The sequence below is a fragment of the Anser brachyrhynchus genome (assembly GCF_964034855.1).
Source record: "Anser brachyrhynchus genome assembly, chromosome: 10".
In the NCBI taxonomy this organism is placed as follows: domain Eukaryota; kingdom Metazoa; phylum Chordata; class Aves; order Anseriformes; family Anatidae; genus Anser; species Anser brachyrhynchus.
Window position 1 is genome coordinate 6310690 of NC_137705.1, and position 7309 is coordinate 6317998.

Consider the following 7309-nt stretch of genomic DNA (forward strand, 5'->3'; position numbering starts at 1 on the left):
AAGCAGGCAAACATCTGCAGAGCACTTTTAAGATAACCATAGCAATGACATGAGGACAATTGGCAGGCACGCTCTGTGCTCATCAGCTGCTGTGATTCACGGGGCCGGCGCTCGGGCCGCGTCCAAGCAGCCCACGAGGAGGGACCCCTCGCACCGAGACCCGGCGCCGGGGCCGGAGCCAGAGCAGGCTGGAGCAGGGCAGGGGGAACGTGGGTGTCAGGGGAGCCTCGATGGAAATCGCAGGTGTTTCTTCCCTGCCTCCTCCCCGCGAGAGGCCCCTCCGTGTTCTGCTACGATTTGTTTTTCTGGCAGCCGGCGCGCTCTATTTTTCTTGCCTGTGTTTTTTATGAGTTATGTTTGGTTTCTGCTAAAACAACAGAAAACAGCACAGGGCTGGATTTTTCTTGGGTGTTTTTTCTTTTTCTTTTTTTTTCTTTTTTTTTTTTTAGAAACTATGCAAAGGGTCATTTGGAAGCCCTGATTCCAGTAAAACTTTTCAGAAGGATTGATGGAGGTCTCAGACCAGCTGAGGGTCGCAGGTCAGACGGTTTAGCCCCCCAGAGGGGCGAGGAAATGGGATTAGCAGCCACACGGCCACAGCTAAGCCGCAGAAGAGGCCACAGGGCTCCACAGGACATGGAGGGTGGCAGGAGGGAGACGAGCTTGTGGCATCGGGGTGAACCTGCAGAGCAGAGCCGTGTGCGGGGTCAGGCTGAGGAGGAGATGTGGCACTGCACCCCGGCACTACTCATGCCAACTGAGCAGCAAAAGTGAGCTGCAGCTGGCCAGAATCGAGAGAACGGAAAGAAAGAGCCACGTGCTCGGACAGGAGCAGGAGAAAAAATATCCCAGCTTTTAAAGGGAAGAGATTTTTTCATTTGGTGGTGGGCTAAGGTATTTTAAAATACCAGATATTGCGTTTAAAAGCAGAATTGATTGCTCTTCAGAGCAGGCCCTAGCCGAAGATCAAGCGGGAAGTAACAGCAGGTGTTTAATAAATCTTTAGAGCAGTCGCTTTAAAAGATATCTATTTTTTACTCTAAACATGAGGTATTGGTATTGCTAATGTGCATTATCCACACGCCTCCATCCAACCAGTGAAAGATTTTGGCCGTGTTTCAGCAGAAAAAATCGGTGGCATATGGTCTGCATAAAGCATAAGCATGACTTGTTCTTTAGGCTGGTCTTGGCACAGGGGAGGTCATGAAATCATTTTTCAGAAACCTCAGCTGGACCAAGGCACAGCCTCCTCCCATTTGCACACTTCTCCCTACCAAGGACCTCGTCCATAACCAATACTGCCATCGGCACACTGTGTCTCTTCCCAGGACCAACAATTTGCTGTCCTGGATATAGAAGCACCTTACTTTTTCCCACCAAAGGCAGGAATAAAGATTTAAAACCAAACGTGAACAAAAAGAACCACCAGGCATTATTCCCTGAGAAATGCAAGTAAGACCCCCGTGTCCCCTAACTTTTCAGAGTGTTCCCCACCTCCAGCACTACCAGAAGAGGGCTCTGGGCTTCCTAGGGGGCCCAGGGCCTGGCCTGCATTGCAGGCAGTCGATGTGCACAGGAGCGACTGCTGCCGACAGCTCAGCACCATCCTGTGAACCCTGCGAGGACGGGAGGTAACGGGCACCTCCGACTTTCACGGGTAACCCTACCTGCGAGACAGCTTCCAGGGGAGCAGGGCAGTGGAAAGTCTGGAAACAGAATATGGAAAGGGAAAGTTCAAGGCCTCCATGTTACATGAGATCATTAAGGCAAGCTGCATAGCTCTGCAAGCCAAACCAGCGGTGCTTATTTGCATGAACAAGCAACCTTTCTCTGCCTTTACAAAGGGTTTGCAAAGGATTACTAGGCTGGCTACTTCAAATCATGCAGCATGGGCAAACCCTATTCCTGCGGTTCCCGAGACTGAAGAAAATATGCTAGACACCTACCCAACTGAGAAATGTGTTTGCATGATGACCACAGCATTTACATAGCTGGGAGGTGTTGCACAGGGTTCCTCAAAGGAATAAAAACAGTCTAGGCTGCTTTTTTTTGTCTCTGTACAAAAAGTGATTTATTTAAAGCCAAAAGGTGTGAAGGATTATCTTCTGAACCTGCCAAACTGGCTGCAAACATCCTGAAAAGCAGATTTTATTATTGTAATTTAGTATTATACTGGTTTTAAAAGAACGAAAGGAGCTTTGGAAGCAAAAGGATGAAAACTAGATTCCCCCTGACATATTTATTTCTCAGATTAAGTCGGTGTAACTATATGCTATATATGCACAATGTAGATAATAGAAGTGTTAGCTACAGGACATTGCAACATCCGGGATGTAATTTATATCTCTCCCCATGTCTTCGCTCCCAAACACAGCAGCTCATCATATTCCTTGCTGCTGCTGGACTTTGGCAGAGCTCCAGCACTTCAGAGGTCACTGGGTTCTTGAGTGGCCAATTTGTCAATAGCTGCTTCTGCAGTGTTTACCCAGGTATTATTCAGCTTTGTACCACTAAGACAAGCTGGTACACGCTGGTTCTGCTCTGCGTATTGTTTATTCTCTGCTATTTTGACCTTAGAGTTCATCTGGGAAATGTATTCAGCCAGCACTTCTAGAAGCTGCTGTGGTGCTGTAGGGATGAAGTAGAGAGACAGGGTAAGGTAGGGTGGGATAGGATGGGATAGGATGGGATAAGATGGGATAGGAAGGGATGAGATGGGATAGCGTAGACAGGATGGGAAGAGATGGGATGGGATATTCAAAACGGGAGGTTCTGAATAACAGTTAGGGCAAAACAAATTTGACTTTTCTTTTAGACTTGAATTGATGTTTTCAAATTTAGTACACAGCAGAGGGATCGCTCCTCTCACAAAAACTTTCAATGTGGAGAACAGTCATGGCTTTGGCATACCTCAGTTTTCAATACTACTGAGCATGGTGTTGGGACACTTCCACACAGTACTTTTTTTGCCTTACTTGACATTTAACGACGACATATTTTACCCCAAGGGGAAGAACTGACCTTTGCTTGTGCCAGCCAAGTCCAAGTCCTAGGAAGACTACAGCAGCCCAACACAGCAGGTAGCAGCTGCAGCCCAATCCTGCTGCCCACGTGGCAGCATGGCTTGATCAAAGTCCATCCGAAGATGTCAGTGATGCTCCACTGAGTCCAACCTGCAAGTGAGAAAATGCCCACTTCATGGAGACCTCCAAGGACTGAGTCCTATCACTTGTCAACAGCCATTTTACAAGCCCAGTTTTCAAAGTATGGCTATTCAAACCTTCCTGAAAACCAAGACCTTTAGAAGTTTCTTCAGCTGGACACCCAATAGCTAAGGCATCCCAAATCCCTCGTTATTTCTGAACATCTTGGCACAGAGTGCTGAGCATAGGAAATGGGTGAGATTAACGACTTCAGCTCACACATCGAGCAGGATATGAAGGGCTACATGTGGTATGTGCATAATATGCCCCTTTTGCCAGCGTCAATCAAATTGTAAAGCACAAAAAGACATTGTACCCACTGGGAGAGAAAACATTTCACTTCTCTGGATCAAAACTTAAAGGAAATATCCTCTTTCTTCCTGTCCTCCTACCTTCACATGAGCTGGAGAGTACAATTACCTAATATGAAAAATCTAACAGCAAATTTACAATCTGAAAATAAATGGGAACTGCTTCCTCTACTGCTTTTCTTGTTTTTTTTTTTTTGTTTTTTTTTTTTCTTTCTTTTTTTCACTCTTCCATGAGAGAAGATGAAGGTTCAAGGATCTCACAGCAACGCGCTCTTGCTGCACTGGACATTTCTTATCAGCCTCGGACTGCGGGAGCCGCGATAGGAAATGTGCCATTCATTCAAGGGGCTGCTGCTGGGGATCTTAGGCATATCTTGAGCGTGTTATCACACGCTTTGTATTGTCTACTCTGTCTTGAGAAAGAAACCCTCTAATCAGGGCTGACATTTTCTCCTTCTGGAAATCACCAGTTTGTTTCTCTGCCTTTTGCCTCGCATTGATTAAACACCTTCCTGTTGAAACAGTTAGCCAGACAACCACAACAGCAGAACAAAAACTTGGTATCAGCTTCCCAGATTCCTGCTCCCTTTCATGTGAGAACAGAGTTGGCATGGGCAGGGAACACATGAGGCAGGACTGTGAGATGAAATTTTGCCACTTGATTTATTAACGACCACTTTTTAGCGTTGCCCCGCGTGTCAGTATGAGTGGCCTCGAGTCCTTTGGGTCTGGACAATCCTCCCAGGCACAGCCTTGGGGAGAGGGTCTCCTGCGCCGGAGATCTGCTGCCGCTGAGCTCAGGGAGCCTTATTCTGTGAGCAAAGCCGTTCATGTTGGAAGGAATATGGCCAAAAAATTTAAATCTGATTTTAATAAGATTTAATTAAAAAATTTTAATCTGATACTGCTCATGAATTGTAGGGAATTTACAGACCACTCATTGAAATCAAGATGTGCATCTGATTTTTTTTCCAATTGAAACCTTTTTCCATTTTTCTACAAGAGTTTTTCCCTCTCACCAGCCACACTCACCAGTTTGATTTGCTTATTATGATAAACTCCAACTTTACAAATACTTCTAACTCTGTTTCCCCAGAATGGGATATTTTTTTACTGCATGATAGCTAAAATGCAAAAGGATGTTTTCTAAAGGGGACAGAGAAAATCGTTAAAAATGTACACATGCAACCCACTAAGGCGGCATACATGTAAAAGTAGCATTTATCTAATCACACTGATATCAGCTTTAGTGTGACATTGCCTCCCAGAAAGGGAGAAAAATTACACTAATGTTAATATTGCAATAAGATAAGGAGGTTTTGTAAATGTAACTGTATCCATTCAATTAACTTCTAACACTTGTACTTCTAGGCTGCCCTACTTTATAATTGTCCTCTCCTTAAAGGCATTTTTTTTAACTTTTTACCTTGTTAAAATCCAGTGGAAGAAAATCAAAGTTGTTTTTCTCTTTATCTAAAAAAAAAAAAAAAAAAGCCTAGATCTCAAGCTGCTTCTGTGAGTATCCACAAAGAATGTTGTTCTTAGCATCCTATCTCTATGGAAAGTTAAATGTTCTATGGATACCTAAATATTCCCTGTATTATAATGCTTATCAGTAGAAAGAAAAGAAATAATGCAGTCTAGAAGCTATTACAATTTCAGAAAACTCATAGAAAAACTCTAACTGCACAAGGAGAATGCTTAAACGTCTTTTGCTCATGTATAAATTAATAACCCAGTTGAGCACTTCTCCATCCTGGGAAAATACTTGCACTAAGTTTAAGGAAAAATTTAAGGAAAAATTAAATGGATCCCCTCTTTGATTAGCATTCCTGTTTCTTAACCCTTATTTTTGCTGGTTTACGGTTTTCACTGTGGCCACAATAACACTCACCCTGGTATTTTTTAAATGGCAATTTAGGATGAAGAAATTTTTCTTGGGCATCGCCAAATATGAAGTATATTAAAATGTAGAGTCAAAATGGCCCATTACTCCACTCACTGCTTCAGACAGTGCTGGAAAATAACTAATATCAAAGCAAAAATTCATGATTAAAGACTTATTAGCAGAAGGTTTAAATCCTTAGAAAATTCACCTCAAACAATACATCACCTGAAACTATTTATCAAATTCCACTCAAATTTGCTGGAAATAGTTTACTAAGCTTTGCCTAGCAGGGCGAACAGCTGGATGTCAAGCAGGAAGACACGGCTGGCTGATACATGCATACACGCATATGGACATCCAGGGGAGATTTAAGACCCATCCTGTGCTGCAGCTGTTTTCATAACTTAGACCCAACGTTCTTACCCGTTGCACGTAGCCATATCGGCCAGACAGACTTCAAGGCGTGAGGAGGACCCAAAGACTGGTTCAAACCTAAGCCCTCTTCATCCATCTTATTCATTTTACAGGCTTATAGCAAGTTGTCCTTAGAAGCATACATATGAGCATTTCCTCGGTCTAACCAGAGCTTTAACATATAGCAATTCAGCCACTTGGACGAGACGACGATGTGATGACAGCAAGCCTCTACCACCAGTCTTTCTGAAAGCACCATGAGGATAACTTCTGTGATGTCTGATGAAATTCAAAACTTTTAAAGAGCACATTTGAGTAGCACTAAAAAAGGGGATGAAAGTTTAGGTCGGTAAGAGTGACACAACTCACCAAACTTGTGACCTTATTATCTGCTTAGCACCTGCCGTAATCTCCTCGTCTCCAGGCCTCCAGTAGTAAGACGCTGCATAGAGTATTTTGCCTGTAGAGTGACAGCGAACCTGCTGTTAAAAAGCAAATATGTAATGGCATACTCTGTCTTTGCCTCATGTAGAAATGCTACGTACATGTATGTAGAAATACGAATGTTGACAGAATTTCTAAAATTCTCACCAAAGCCTGCGGGATATTCAAGACAGTTCTGTTCAGAGAGAAAAAAGAAAAAAAGAAAAGGAAAAAAAAAAAAAAGGAAAAACATAGGTATATGTTTTGACAATATCTAAGCTGTGACAATATCTAAGCAGATTTTGCATGAATCCTTACATTCTTAACCAAAATAGACACAGGGTTTGTAGTGAATCACTTACCAAATTATCAGGTGTTTCTGAATTTTGCCTCCTTCTCAGGTGATGAGTTCTCTTTCAGAGCAGGGGCTGTGGGGTGGGGGAGTAACTACTATGGCAATGCATAAGTACACCAGTATTAAATCTTACGGTAAAATTATCTCTTTGATCCAATGTTCAAGATGAATCCCTAATATCACTGATAAGCTTAAATGTAATTTTGAGAAGTACAAAGCAAAAAATACCACAACAAGAGATGGAGAAGAAGAAAGCCTTAAGAATAAAAGTTAAAGTATGAAGCAGGAGAAGCTGGTGTATTAGGCCGGACGCCATTTCTTTCTTAGCTCACATATAACGAAAGGTTGCATTATTGCTCTGTATTCCGATTACTTCTGCTGTTGTTGGAGGCACTATTGGGCCATAAGTCAATGTGCCCAAGGTATCCACAGGATGTATCGATTCACTGCAGCACCTCCTTCCTTTTGCAGAAGGAAATATTGCTTAAATGCCGAAGTTACACGGCTGGGTTTCCAAAACCACTTCACCATGTGGGTAACTTTGCTCCTACTGATATGCTGCTGATCTCTTGGAACACCAACCTGCAGGTCTAGCAGACTGGAGAGGGGTGATTTCTGAAGAAAGACCTTGTTTTTATTGTCCCAAAACTCAGATCCTGGAGAATGCAGGAGAAGGCCTGTGCTTGGACTCTGAAGGCAGCTCCTGCCATCCCCT

The 7309-nt window shown here is 43.3% G+C and overlaps 1 long non-coding RNA gene across 1 annotated transcript; it reads right to left on the reverse strand.

The window, feature by feature from the left end:
• Window positions 1-2053: 2053 nt before the first annotated feature.
• Window positions 2054-7108, reverse strand: LOC308200379. Its single transcript, XR_013955579.1, has 3 exons — window positions 6186-7108; window positions 3022-3173; window positions 2054-2134 (listed from the first exon to the last, which is right to left on the reverse strand). It is a non-coding gene; the product is annotated as an uncharacterized lncRNA (long non-coding RNA).
• Between the last annotated feature and the right edge of the window lie 201 nt (window positions 7109-7309).